Source organism: Marmota monax, unplaced genomic scaffold (genome assembly GCF_021218885.2).
Source record: "Marmota monax isolate L192 unplaced genomic scaffold, Marmota_monax_Labrador192_F-V1.1 WCK01_AAM20220418_F8-fsc00520, whole genome shotgun sequence".
NCBI classification, from domain to species: Eukaryota; Metazoa; Chordata; class Mammalia; order Rodentia; family Sciuridae; genus Marmota; species Marmota monax.
This window is the reverse complement of record NW_026694854.1, coordinates 199,707-215,361: the sequence shown is the minus strand read 5'-3', so window position 1 is coordinate 215,361 and position 15,655 is coordinate 199,707. Positions and strand designations below refer to the sequence as shown.

At 39.0% G+C, this 15,655-nt stretch overlaps 1 long non-coding RNA gene across 1 annotated transcript; it reads left to right on the top strand.

The window, feature by feature from the left end:
• Positions 1 to 237: 237 nt before the first annotated feature.
• Positions 238 to 7,186, top strand: LOC124080453 (uncharacterized). Its single transcript, XR_006847727.2, has 3 exons — positions 238 to 297; positions 3,882 to 4,000; positions 6,203 to 7,186. It is a non-coding gene; the product is annotated as an uncharacterized LOC124080453 (long non-coding RNA).
• Positions 7,187 to 15,655: the final 8,469 nt, after the last annotated feature.

Here is a 15,655-nt window from a genome sequence, read left to right as displayed (position 1 = left end):
AAAATACAGATGTTTGAATAAATTACCTTAAAAATAAGCAAACAACCATAAAACATAGCATGAACAAAACAACCAACCAACCAAAAAAAAAAAAAAAGAAAAAGCAAAAACATATCATATATCACCTATTATAATACAGTTCAGATTTATTCTGGGAGGAGGATAACAGCCCCTCAGATAATCACTTCCTCTTCAGAGTTAATTATTTCAAGCTCCTAGGTACACTAGTCTTGGTGTCCCAGAGATAAAGGAGGCAAGGTCCAGGGCAGAATTCAATGGAAAGGCCACTCCTTCTATGTAAGTAGAAGAAAACATAAGGCTTGGGAGCTATATTCTACCTATTCAAGGGGGGAAAATAACTTCAGTTTGTGCCTTGAAGGATCTAAGGCTAAATAAGGAGACACAAACCACATTTGGACTTGAGGTAGTCCCATGAACAGAGATTATCTGAGCAAACATGGCAATTGGAGGTGCTGGATAGGTAGGATTAGAGGGTTTTCAGTGGTGTGCTGGTAAATGTTTAACAGCAGGCTCTGGGAGGAGGGATAAGGCTGCATTTGTGATGTTTGCCCATTCTGTGCTGCAAATGATAGAATGATGGCTGATTTCAAGCTGTGAAGTAGGGAAGGGATGCATACAACTGGCTCCTTAGAGCCTGTGCTACCAGCAAAGCACACCATTGATCTTATATTCACCACTGGTTCTGGCTACCATGCCAGCTATTGAAAACTGGGCTGCGGGAGCCACAGGGGACAGTGGAATGGAACCAGGCTGAGCTGTCACATTCTCCTTTACAGCCACAGGACCTATAGTGAGCTGGGCCTCCCTTCTTACATATAGGCAGCTGCTTCCTGTTCTTTCTGAAGTACGTCTGGGCAGTCCTTCTCAACTCCCCTTATCCATGCCTGGAGTTTTACCACTAACAAATGATTCTTTCTTCTCTGTCTGGAGTCCTTTAAGAAAGTGGGAGCTGTTGGGTTGGGAGTGGTAAGTTTCTAGTACTTTCCTGTGGGCTCATTTTCTAGACTGGAGAGAGAGGTCCTGAGTTGGCAGGGTCTAGAGAGGGGCCAAGGCACTAACGTGGTTATAGAAGGTTGGAGAGATGATCTGGGGTCAGTGTTTTCATTTCTTACAATCTGCAATTTAGTGAACCCTCTGACAGAGCCAGCAGAGGAGATCACAGATTCTCTTTACCCTGATGTCCTTGAGTAAAGCCCATGGCTTATCTGTCCTAGGGGAAAGAGCTTTCAATTGGCCTTGAGAAGTTGTTTCAGGACAGCTTTGAAAGATTCCATTCTACCTCGGGCCATAGTTTATATCAATTCCAGGTAGCATTAAACGTGAAAGGCAAAAACCTTAAAACTTTAAGAATAAAATATGGAAGAAGATCCATGTAATTTCAAGGTCTGAAGGGGTTTATTAAACAAGAGTCACAAAGTACTTAAAATGAAGAGATAAATTGAATCACATTACTATTAAAATTAACAATCTCTTCTTCAAAAGGTACCCTCAAAAAGATAAGAGTAATATCAGGGAGAATATATTTATGACACAAGAAATTGTGATTAATATACAAAGTAGAAAAGTAACCCCTAAAATTTATATGAACTACATCAACAAACTAACGGAATTACAGATGTGAAGAGTTAAAAAAAATAAGGGAATGACATGAACAGGCAATTCACAAAAGAGGAAACACAGATGGCCAACATTCATATGACAGTAGTTCAGTATCATTGGTAGTCAATAGTATAGTCTACCCATTTTGTTCCAGTTGGATTAGCCGGTAAGATATTTAAAAAGTGGATAAAATATGTAAAAACGAGACAAAATGCTGAGCAGTGTGGAAATTGGTACAATCAACTTGGCAATTTGACTCCATCTTATAAATTTGAAACTGGATGTGCTTATAACTCAGCAATTTCACCTGATTATGCTCTTGAGCATGGTTTCATAACCTCAGCACTCTTGACGGTTTGGCTGGATAATTCTGGCCTATGTAGGGTCTTCCTGTGTATTGTAGACTGGCAGCACACTGCCTGCTAGCCCCTTGCCAGTAACAGCCCTTTGCTCCCCTTCTCCAGTGGCGCCCTAAGGATGATGACCCAAATCATGTCTGGATATTGTCAAAAGTTTCCCAAGTGGGAAAATTGCCCTGGGTTGAGAACCACTGCTCTAGTATTTACTGAAACATTAAAATTCGTTGCAAAATTATTCTTAATTAAAAATGGGAAATGATTAAAATATATTTACCAACACTAGAATGGATACGTAAATTGTGGTGTATTCACACAATGGATTACTGCATAGTAATAAAGTAAATAAACTTTGAAAAGTTTTGAAATAAAATTTTAGTGAAAAATAAAATTTCAGAAGAGTACAAACAGCATGATTCCATTTTTATAGCATCTAAAAACAAGTAAAACAAGTGCAAAAAAACCCTCACCTCTTATCTCTCAGGTGGGTGATCTTGACTAGGTTCCTTTCCTTATGTCTGCCTTGGCTTTCCCAAATGGAAAAAAAAAAGAAACATGTAGGGTGTGGAGTGGAAATTGGGGTTGGTAAAGATATACATATCCTACTCCATTGTGTGCTCATAGCAGATATGAATAATTGATTACAAAACTCATTCTTTCTATGTTGTGAAAAACCTTCCTAGTTAAACAATAGAACTTCAGGCAATTGATTACAGGTAGCAAGAGAGAATGAGTCTATATTTTTCTTCAAAGTGTTTCATTCTCTGAATCCCCTCCCATTCATTCTATATTTGTTATACTAATTAGTTTGGGAGCCCTTTAAAGGAAGAGAGGATGGTTCATTTCCACTGATCACTCCCTTTTCTCCAAGTTAAGGACAACTAGGGTTTTGCTGAAAACTGTCTGACTGGAAAACACCATTTCTTATATCTTTTGCACCATCTACATCCCAGACCAAGAATTCAACAAATCTACCTGAGTCCCCTAAATGGGTGTTGGCTGCCCATGAGCTAAGCCCATTTAGCATGCTAGGGTCACATTCAAAAGAACCAGTCTTTACTTTCTGCTGGAGGTTTGTGAAAAGGACAAGGGAACTTGAAGAAACCAGGAGTGAGGAGAAGAGATGGACTCAAAATGAGTGAAGAGAGAATGTGGCATGAGCTTCTGACGGGGGTTAATACTAGGGAGGAACAGAAATATCGTAAGTAGACTTTTCTCTTTCTAGACTCTGCCTCTTCAGCTATCAACCCTGACAAATGAAGGAGATGGTTTCTCTGATTCTCTGATTCCAAAGCAACTGACTCAAACTGAGCAAGAGTTAAAACCTAGAAGATTTTACAACCAAGCACAGTTCGCCCTCCAGTGGCAGAAAACCAGTAACTCAAATGGTGGTTGAAAGCTCAATTCTCACTTTCATTGGATGTCGGAAATGTCCTTTTTCTTTTGCTCTTAACTGGATTCTTTATAGATTTCTATCCTCAATTCAGGATTCTATGCAGATTTTTTTTTTAAATTTTGGGATGCTTCACAGTAGTTTTATGTCATGGTGTCTGTATCTAAGAATGTCTCAGCTGAAATTAACCACAAAATTATTTAGTTTTTTCTTATACCTAAGAAGAAATGAAAGTACTCAGAGGTAGAGGGACTGGAATGACTCTGTGACCTACATTTTTTGGTTCCCAATTCCGTGCTTGTTCCACTCTGTGTCTTGGCTTCCTATAGCAGTATGCTTTGTACATCCACTACGGGTGGGACCATGTTGGTCATTATTGGGGAAATAATGATTACAGTAACCAAATACTGAGTCTTACTCTATACAGGACACTATTCTAAGTGCGCCATATTTATTATCTTATTAATTCTCACAACAACCTCATGAGAGAGTACAATTATGTTTATCTATAGATGAAGAAACTGAGGCTCAAAGTGGCAAGAAGAGAGTTACTAATGGAAGTAGACATATGTCCCTGCCTTCAAGTCATTTTCAGCCTAATCAGAAAGACGAGTTTACTTATCTTTGGAAGGTAAGATATATGTGTTATTAATTATGTTCCATTTTTCTAGGACACACAGAGCAGGACTCCAAGGCCTGTGTTTTTTCTAAGTGCATTTCTTTGTAATGCTGATGAAGAGCCTAACAGCAGTGCTCACGTTTTCATGTCACATAACCATTTCTGCCAAGCAACAGTGGCCCTCTGAAGCATTTCATTTTGGGGCTCAGGAGGAACTCATGTTTGAACAATCAGTGATCTCTGCTATGGTCGCAGGAGAGAGGCAGTTGGCATGATGCCACATATTTACCATAATTGCTCTAAATGAATGAAATTCTGCAAAGCTTACAGATCCTTCCGTGTTCTCTGTAGCTATAGAAGCAAGGACAAGTTTACAGAGACGCAGACATTCAGGCCCCATCTCAGACCTCCTGAATGACCATTTTTATAATAACCCAAACCTGAGACATTAGTACAGTTCTGTGTGTACAGTTCCATAATTTTTAACATGTGTATAGATGTGGGGAGCCACATCACAATCAAGATGCAGAACAGCTCAATAACTCAAACAAGTATACAAACAAACAAAGCAAAGCAAAACAAAACTCCTCTCTCCTGCTCTCCCTCTATAGACACATCTTCCTCCATCCTTACCCCTATTGACCACCATGTATTCTCAGTCACTGAGGTTTTTTATAATGTCGTATAAATAGAAGCACACAGTGGGTAGTCTTTTGAGACTGGCTTCTTTAACTTGACAAAATGCCTTTCATAAATGGTTTTTAATAGTGTATTTTGTTCTTTGTCAGATATAAAGAAAATACCATTTAGTAAAATTCTGTGGCTCCATAGGAAGATGGTGACTTCACTCACTTAAATGTCAAGTTTAAGTTATGCTAGGAATCTGTCAATATAATCCCTCAGGGGTGTCTGTGCTCTTTAAGTGTGAACTGGATCCCGAGTTTTCTTTCCAGACACTCAATCTGGTGTCACGTTGAATTATTATTATTTGGTATTTGCTCTACTTCATAAAATGCTCATTCATATTCCTTTATTAGGCTAACATTTTCTTTACTTTTTCTTATTTTAAATAACATTTTTTAAAGGTTGGTATTCCTTTTCTGTCTTTTGTAAATCAGACTTCCATGAAACTCTCAAACACTGGCTGCCATCTACCAAACAGAGTGGGACAAAATTAAACGTTCTTTTAAAAAATATGTTTTGAAACAAAGAGTTCCACAGGTGTATTATCAAGAAGGAGTCTTATAAGAAGGAAAGCAGTAACAGAAGCTTTAAAACTCTACCCTAGAATATAATTTTCATTATCATCTTCATCTTTTATATTTTAAGTCAAAAATTCCCATCCATCATCCCTGTGAAATCAACATCCCCAAAACCAGGCCAGTTATCCTTATTACCCTTTTGCAGATGAGAAAAGTGAGGACTAGAGGAGAAAAGGATTAGTCAAGGTTACACAGCTGGTTGGTGATAGAATCAAAGTAGAAAGCAAAACTTTGGGTTCTATTGTGCTTAGTAAACATTCCATATTGCAGAAGGTTATTTCTCTTGATAGAACAATTACACTCAGAAGACAGGAATAGTCTTATTAAAACAAACACACACACAAAAAAACAAATACTTTTAAAATAATGGCAACTTTAAAAGACTTCATGAATATATTGATAATGCTTCTCTTCCCTTACATTATTTTTGCTGGACTCCAGTCACACAGAACAGCCTGGTTTGAGGATAAAATCCATTTGTCATTACACAAACAGACAGTTTTGTTTCCAGAGAATAAGACCATAAATACTGATCAATTCCCCTGTTTCCCATTTTAGGGCTTTCCGAGAATGGAGGCTATTATGAAGTAGGACTTATTAGAAAATAAGAGAGCATTCTTTTCTCCAATGGAGTCGCCATGGGATCTGGTAGCTACTTCTTTACATCATTCTGATCAGGTTTATTGGGTCACTTTACAATTCATGGAATAAGTGACATTTCAGAGGAAGTAGTTATAATTTTAAATCACATCTTCAGGGCCCCTTTGGCATTTGATCTGAAATGTGTTGCACATTTGTAATTTGGGAGCCAATGTCTTCAAAGTCATGAACACTAAAACTGAGAGTCTCTTTAAACTTGATTAGGGCTTACAGAGTGGGAGAAGGCAATAGTTTTCCCTTGTGCATACCGCTTGCTTTATATTCTCTCAGCCACCCTTTCTCCCATTCCCAGGACATGCCCTGGACTCCCCCCAATCAAGAACAGTGCTCAGATGCTGCCTGCCTGTCCTGTCGGCATGACCTGTAGTCATCCCGTGCCCTCAAAAGCTTACTCAGAATGAGCAATACGCCCAGAACGAATTCGTTAATTAATAAGGATGCTGGGAAGTTGTAAACACAGCTGCTGGCTGCTGGCTCTGCTGCCCTGCTTGCATGTGGCAAGTGAAGAAATGCTGGATGGTAACACAGGCTCATTGTTTGGGGCTCCCATAATTGAACTTGACAGAATATCCTTGGCAGGGGAGCCAACAGCAACATGGCAGTCTCTGCAGAGGTGCCCAGAGGCAGGACTCCTTTTTGCTTGGAGTTTCTATTCTTAAAGCAAACCTGACAATGAATCTTGGAGAAGAGTGGAAAGAGAGCAGCAACCTATTTACAAAACGACACACTTCCCAGTCACTGATCACTTGCTTGTGGTGAGTTCCTAGAGGACACAATAACTGACCTTTTCTTTCCAGATGTCCTTTAGTAGTATTTACTTATCCTTTACCCCAAACTGGGCTATGGCAGTTCCTCTTTCTGGAAGAAACACATTTGTTTCTCTAGCAGACAGAATTGCCTGATGAGATAGCACCTTAACTTTCCAAAAATTCAGACTCAAAAAATATTTTCAGACTTACTTTTTCACATGAACTCAAACCTTACTGATGCTAGTTTAGAGATGAATAAGCTGAGGTTCAAAGAGGTTAAGCAACTTGCATAAAGCCAAATAAAAAGCAAGTGGCAAGTCTAAAACTTGAGTGGCATCTTTAGTCTCTGCACCTTGTGCTTTCTCCCCTATGCCTCACCAGGCCTTCTGGGAGAAGCAAGAACTTTTAATGAAGTCTCAATATTGGCTTAGGGTGTTGGAATCCCTCAGCATGCCTGGAACCAAAGCTCAGAATTGCTGAGCAGCACTTCCTGAATCAATATTTGGACCAACACCCAAAGCTCACTAACAGTGTGTTCCGTTAGGAGAAAAAGGAAACTCACGGGGCAGCTTGATCGTAATTAAAAATGAGAGAAAAACAGGAAAACAAGTGCAGCCCCAGGCAGGCCAAAGATGATGCTGCTTTGATGAGTTTCTTCCTGCTCTTGGCAAAGTGTTTTCCATTCATTCTTTAGAAGGCCCAGACAATGTCCAGTGTTCCTAGAATTTCTAATACCTTTGAACACTTCAAGCTGACCAATACACACATTATGCACCATGATTTCCAAAGCATGATGATAGAGGCTGGCTGAGTGAAGCGGGTAGTGGGGAGTCAGAAACCAATAAACTAGGCTCCTAGCTTTCGAGTTTTTCCTAGTCTCATGGGAAAGTCTGATCTGTTATAAACAACTTCTTGGAACATGAGGCAGAATGAAATAAGTGACACAACTGATTGAAAAAGTAAATGCTATGTGTTCCAGAAGTGACAACTCATGCCAACAGGGATCATGGAAACCTTCAGGTAGAGAAGGGATTTGTGGCAAGCCTTGAGGGCCAGTAGGATCTCATAGAGAAAAGGCAGGGAAAGAATTCTGAGCTCAGGACCTGGAGGAGCATAGGCCTATCTTCCAGGTCCTAGTTCTCCAGGGAATGATCACAGACATCTACTTCATCAGTAAATTCTCTTTCTTATTGATCTTTGGATGGAAATAGTTAGGGAATGGAAGATAAATGGGAATCTAATTAGACCTGTGAGCACTCAATAACCTTCAATACAAAGTTCTGAGAAAAGTGCTGACAAGAATAAAGATTCAGTTGGGCTTTAAAATTTAAAACCTTGAACTTGAGCCTCTGACCAGCTCAGTTCTGTACTGAGGCACATATGTGTAAACATGATACTGTTGGCTTATGTATACTCCCAACCATATGGTGGAGATAAAGGCACAGATGGGTTTGGACCTTTGAACCACAATGATCTAGCCCTGAAAAAAATGTGACATGAGAAATGATCTAGAATTTTTGTCAATGGCATTCATAATTTTCTCTCTTGAAAGATAAGAGGGAACAAAGAAGGGGCTGGAGCATTTTGCATGGCATGGGCAAGCAGTGGTAGACTTCCTTGTCTATGGGCAGCAGTGGGTGAGAGGTCAGGTGACCCTCTGTGAACTAGGTCCTAGAAAAGAGTCTGGAACTGATAAAGTCAATGGGTTTGTGAATCAGGAGAAGGTGGCTGGTCAATGCCCCAATAGGTTGCTGGGAAATAAGGAACAAGAGAAGACAAACAGGAGAGGGAACATATGGCACCAACAACAGGGCACATGGAAGCACTGTTGCCCAGCTGTCCTCTTAACTTGTTGAGCTCTAGTTCCTGGGGAATCGCAGGCAATGATAATTGCAAGCATCTGACTTGGTAGTAAATGGAGTGGGGTATGTGAGCCACATTTATCTGTGGCCAAGAAGAGTGGACAGAAGGCTTTTTAGGTCCCCCTCTCCCAATTCTAATAAGGGCAGTTCTCCTTTGTTACATGCTGATGTGCCATATTATGTGATTGCTTCTTTAAGGAGAGATTTTGGTGCTTTGAAATGTTTGAAAACTGTTAGCAGAAAATATTAGAAGTCAGCAAGCAAAAGGTTAATCCCCATTCTGTTATTTCAGCTATATGACCTTGAAAAATAATTAAAAATTCTAATGATCCTGATAATCACTCACTGAGAAAGTTACACTGAATGTTAGAGACAGCATATATAATGAGTACCTTATTAGGTACTACTTAGTTTGGTGTATTTAGATTGGCATGTTATTCCCATGTCACAGATAAGGTGAATGGGATACAAAAATTTAATTTTCTCAAGGAGATGCTACTGGTATTAGACCTAGGCCTCAAACTCAGGCTTATTTGATATTGAGGACTGTGGTTTTATAACACCCACCATGTTTCTCTTTTTGATTGTCACTACCTCCTATAAGAGGAAAATACAAATTCTTGACTCTTCACTGAGTAAAAATGAATGAATGTTTGTGAAAAAAATGCAAGCCAGAAGTGCTTTTGGAAAGAAGCAATTAAACTGGGAGCGGTGGCACATGCCTGTAATTCCAGCAGCTCGGGGAGTTTGAGGCAGGAGAATTTCAAGTTCAAAGCCAGCCTTAGCAAAAGCATGGTGCCAAGCAACTCAGTGAGGCCCTGTCTCTAAATAAAACACAAAATAGGGCTAGGGATGTGGCTCAGTGGTCATATGCCCCCCAAAAGAAGCAATTATTACCTTATTCAAAGTCTGGTGTTCTTAAATGTTTGTTGAATGAATGTATACTTCATAGGCAATATAATTTATCTGTTTCTCTCATATCCATCTATCTATTAATACTTTTAAAATTCTAATTATGTGAAGAATTGTTGTAAGCCTTAGAAAGACAATCTTCAGAAAATCTTTTTGTATGAGAACTTCCTCCCCAAATTTGGTTGGTTGTAGAAGGTGTAAAAAAAAAGGTGTTGACCTTAGGTGAGCTTCTTGAAAGAAATCATGAAAGAGTGCCCTCTTATTAAGCATAGTGTGCCACATGTACTTGCTAGCTTATTGAATCTTCAAGTGTGGGCTTTATTTTATTTTTTTGTTCTATAGGCAAGGGAACTTAACCTTTAAGAGTTTAATTTGAGTGAATGGCTTTGTGTAGCTTTGACTACAATCATGAAGCCTGAAAATATTTAATGACTTTAGAACAGGAATATAGCTTTTCAGGCACAGCTTGGGAATAACTTATAACCTTTCACCTCCTACCAGGTGCAGAAAAGAGAATGTGTACCACTGCCTATTAAAAAGCACTCTCTAAAAGGTTTGCATAAATAAGAATAATCTCAGCTGCCCTGAAGAATGAGGAATGGTTAGGGTTCAGTGCTAGGGCTGATAACTACCAAGAGACCTGGTCTGATTCTCCAGCTCTTCTCAGTAGCTTTGGCTCCAACACTCATCTGGCGAGAGTCTTGTTTTTCTCCCCAGCATAGCTGGGCTGGAGTTTTGTGATATTTGACTTCAGCAAGTTTCCACATGAGCCTCTGATCTAGTGCTGGAACAAAGCAATGGCGGAGGGAGGCCAAGCTTGGAATGAGTCAGGCGCAGACTGATGCCTTATTTCTTGTTAAACACCATTCACCCTCCAGGTATGTACTTTTCCCCAACAGTCAGACTCTGTCAACACAAGTCTGGGCTTCCCTCTCCCCACCAAGGCAAATAGTGTCAATAGAAGGAAAGGAAAAAAAGTCGATGGCTGGGATTTGAAAGGCTAGCTTTCAGGTGGAGGATCAAGAGCCCTTCACCTTGCCAAACGTTATTTGAATTTTGTAGAACAAACACTGGAGTTTAAGTTACATCCTCAAATTCAATATTTGACGTAGATGATTTCTCCCCACTTGGTGTACCTGTTAATTGCTTTGAGATAAAGTGACAGACACTATCAAAGGATTCTAAGAGTTCATTTGCATTACCTGACCTCTTTTTTTTTTAAACTAGTAAAGAAATGAAGGGCTAGGAAAGTATAATGATTCACCTAGGATTATGTACCTACTCAAAGACTGGATTGTGTAGAACCCAGGTCTCTTAACCTTATGGTATTGTTTCAACTGTATTGGTCTTACTTCTGGTTCTGTTAGCATCAATATCCAACAAATAAAGCTATTTGTCTTGGATCAGCTTGAAAACACATTCTTAAGAAGTGATTTGCTAGTGACTACTAGTATTTACTATTGCTAAATATTTGGACTTAACTTACCAGCATCTGTCACAATGTGGTTAAGGGTGAAAATTCTGGAGTTTCCCTGGGTTTACATCCCAGTTGCACAATTTACTACATCTATTACTTTAGGAAATTCTAGTATCTTTTTTTTAACCTCAATTTTCCTTTTCATAAAATGGGGATACTCACAATATTCACCTAAGAAAGTTGTGATAATTGAGATGGTCCACATACCCAGGTCAGAACAGTGGCAGTTACCTAGTAATTGCTAAATAAATGTCAGGCATAACATTATTACCTAAAACCTTGAGAAATTTTAGTTTGGACTCTGTCACTAATTAATCTGTTACTGTCTAGGTCTCAGTTTACTCATCCGTGAGAAAAAAAGTTCTTATTGGGTTACCATTCAAAAATCACACAAGTTTTTCCATATGCTGTGCAATAGAGACCCATATTCATTTAATGTATTCATTGACTAGTGAATATTTCCTGAGTGCCAACTGTGACAGGCATGATGTGAACAAGACAGACAAGTTCCTGGTTTCTAAGGAGTTTACAGCCTGTGGGGGAGACAGAAAATTAAACAGGCAGTTACAGTAAAGGATAATTGTTGTGATAGCTGAAGTATGGGGCGCTGTGGAGTACAAAGCAGGAGTCACTCATATGGTTTGAGGGTGGGGGTGAGGGGATAGGGAACACTGCTTAGAAGCGATAATTAAGCCAAACCCAGCGGCTGGGTGGGAGTTAACCAGGCAAAGAGGAGAGACAAATGTGTTCTATGGAAGGAGAGCAGAACACATGCAAGTTCAGACTTCAGAGAGAGCAAAAGAATGAAATGGTTCTGCTTTGTTTATTCTACTTTGAGACACCATTGATTTTAAGATTTGCCTTATATCATACACACCTAAGAAGAAAAAAGCTACTGCCAGTCAAACTATAGCACAATTGTTTTTTTTTCATCATTTAGAGTTTAATTCTTTCTGAAAGAGCATTTTATTCTGAATTGGGCATACTTTTTAAAAATCATATAACACACTATCAAATGTAGTAAAATAAACATAGCAAGATAAACATATATGTAATTTGCTTTCAGTATACTGAAACTTCTCTTTTAGAGTCAAATTCTTCTGAAGGGCTTTTTGATTCAGAGATAATGACATCATGCATTTCCACGCAACATGGTTTGAGAGCATCAGAGACTCAGCATTTCTTAAAATAATTAGTGGAAGAATGAAAAACCACTGGGGCTGAGATCTTAAACTCATTGTGTGAGCATGTGGAAGTAGCTTACTCTTGATCCCCATTTGGGTAATGTTGCTTAAGGTCCCCCATGACCTCCCCACAACTATTCGATTCCAGGGGTTAAAAGGTGGTCCAAAGATGTTTCTAGTATTTTCTTTCCAGCTAACACCCAGTCTGGCAGTTTTGAAGCTGGCGTTTTTCATGTTCATGTAAAGCCAAAACAATTAGGTGCAACTATGATCTATTCTACGTTGATTTTCAGATGAGTCTTGACTCAAAGGTGGTGATACTAGAAAAATATGCCTCTCAAAGATTGTGAAAGATAGCTGAAACAGACAGGGTGTGTGTGTGTATTGCAGGGGTCAGGGTGAGGTGGGCAAGTGGTAGCCTATCATCAGATCAAGTATCTTAAAACCTTTTGACTTTACCTCAATGTGCTAATTAAGCTAATTAATCAGAGGAAGGGTAGTCCTTGATGCTGAGTGTAGAATAGATTGGATGGCAGCTAGAAGAAATTTAGTGGATACACAGAAGAGGCAGCGGGTAGGGGGTTTCTGCTTTGTGGATTATTACAATCAAAAGGGGCAGAAGGAAATTTATCATCTCAGGAGCTCTTGGTGGGGGCTTCATAGTCAAGATTTCTAATCTAAATAGTCAGCTCTCACCAAATTCCTAGAAAATGTGGTATTCCAGGGGGAGGATTAAACACAAAAAGACTTCTAGATATCCAAAGTAACTACTTTCTCCCTTGAAGAACTAAAGTTTCTTTCTAATGGAAATCTCTTTCAATTCAATACAAATTTACATACCTTCTTACATTGGAGACTATTTGATACAACATTTAGAAAAAATTCAGAGTATAGTTAAGGATATTTATATTAATTAATGAACAGGGTGGTAACGAGATGAGTTTTAGAAGGCTACTTACTCAAAATAATTTGTGTTTGCATTCTTTAAGTAATAATACTTATTTCTCACCCTATAGTTTTCAAAAGATGTTTATATCCATGATTTTATTTGATCCCCAAGGTATTGTGTGTTCCATGTGAGGTCCTCCTGGCTGCAAATGCTAAGATGAAATTAAAAGTGTGAGATTTACTGAGGGAAATGCCTATGAAAGATAAAGAGGAAGATATATGAAAAAAATGCCCAACATCTCTATTCATCAGAGAAATGCAAATGGAAACCACAATGAGATTTCACCCCACACCTGTTAGATTGACTATTATCAAAAAGATGAAAGATAGCAAGTGTTGCTGAGGAGATGAAGGAAAGGGAATCCTTATAGAATTGTAAATTGGTGAAGTCATTTTGGAAATAGTATGAAGCTTCTTCAAAAAACGAATTATCATATGATCCACCAACTTCACTTCTGGCTATATCCCCAAGGGAATTGAAATCAATATATGGAAGGGATATCAACCCTCCTGTATTCATTGCAGCATTGTTCATGATAGCCAAGGTGATGAGTATACAGGTTCAGAAATGACCCAAGTGCCTATCAACAGATGAAAGGATTAAAAATGTAGTATATCTACAGAATGGAAGATGACTATGCTTTAAAAAATGGGAAACTCTGTCATTTTTGACAACGTGGATGAACCTAGAGGTCATTATGTTAGGTGAAATAAGCCAAGCACAGAAGATAAATACCATATGATCTACTTACATGTGAAAGCCGAAAAAGTTAAGTGGCTACCAGAGGCTGGAGAAAGCAGAGGGAAGGGAGAGATGAAAAGAAGTTGGTCACTGGGTACTAGAGTTAGGAGTCATAATTTTGATGTAGAATAGCGTAGAATGATGACTATCATCAATAATAATGCATTATACATTTTAAAATTGCTAATAGGGAGGATTTAAAATTTCTCACTAAAATATGATAAATACTTAGGGTTATAGATATGCTAATTAGTCTAATTTGATCATTTCTCAACGTATCTATGTATCAAGTCAACGTTTTGTACTCTATAAATGTACCCAATTAAATTGAATTCCATGCATATATGAGTTTGTCAGGATGAACGTTAAGTACTATAACTATAAAGCTCTAATAAAAAAAATCATCAAATGAGAAAAAATAGTAAAAATAAAATGAAACTTTAGAAAACAAAATGCATAAAAATGAAGGGGAGAGGGAGCAGAAATAGGCAGGGAAAGCCTTCAAGTCCAGTGCAGGTCTGACACTCAGGAAAAGACAAGAAGAGAAATAAGAATTGGGTAGGAACTTCTTGGCTATTAGGGAGCTCCTGAGTAAGACCTGCTCATTAGAGGAATCCTATGACATGCACAAATGGTTTGGTTCTAGTTCCGCGCTCAGCTGCTGGGTAGAAACAACCTGTGGTGCTGGTGGGAGGAGGGGGTATGGCCCCGGCATGAATGTTAATAGCAGATCATTAAAATGTGGCAGCTGGAAGCTATTGGCTAACCATACTTCTGGCGGTTTTCTTCTTCTTCAGTGAATTGCTGCCGGTCACACTCGGTGCCTGTCACGCTCCCTGAAGTAGGCAGAGCAGGAACTATTGGCCCTTAAGGGCTATTTCAAGCTTCATATAATTAAAAATAATATGTGTGGTAGTGGCAGATTTCCAGATTTCTTAGTTCTCTTGTTAAGTGGTTTTTAAAGTATTTTGAAAACCCAGTGGTGATAGAAAATCTTCCAAGATGGACACCATCTATTGCTCCTATTCTTGGAAGTTGATCTCATTCTCACATTCAGAGAGAGAGAGAGAGAGAGTCTTGACTTTGGGCTGTCTGGATTCCTTGCTTTGACCAAGAGAATGCAACTGAAGTGTCTTCCTTCAAGCTGCAGGAGGAGAGGAAACTCCCTCTCCTCTCTCAGAAGGCACGCATCATGTGAACAGTCAGACCATAGCCTCATTCTGGTTATGACAAAATGTCAGAACCAAATTGAGAGAAGGTCTACAAAAATGACTGATAAATACCTGTCAAAATGTCAAGACCGTGGAAAACTATGGAAGTTCTTGGACTGCTGTAGATTGGAGGAGACTAAGGAGAAATAACTACTAAATACAATGTGTGATCATGGAGAGGACCTTGAGAGAGAAATAGATCGTTCGTAGTTAAAATTTGGTAGGAACTCTAAGTTACCTAATGGTATTGTACTGGGCTAATTTCTTGGATTGATGATGAAATAAGGTGTCTAACATGTTAACGTTAGGGAATTATGGGTAATGAGCATACAGGAACTCTCTGTACTATTTTTGTAAATTTTCCCTAAGTCTAAAATTAGTTCAAATAAAAAACAAAACCCCCCAAACAAATAAACAAACAAAAAAGGTTCTGACCATCCTGACATTACTGTTCTGAGATGATGCCTAAATTAGACTTAAAGAAAGAGCACCTAGAGAAAGGGGAGCCAAAGAGAGGAGCCTCGAGTTACACATGTGAGCAGAGCATTTTTGACTCATTCAGCCAGACCTAGCTACCAGTGGGAGTCGTCACGTGGGTAACTCCAGCTATGCCAGGTGAAGCAGAAGGACCTCTCATCTAAGCCAAACCTGAATTCCCGA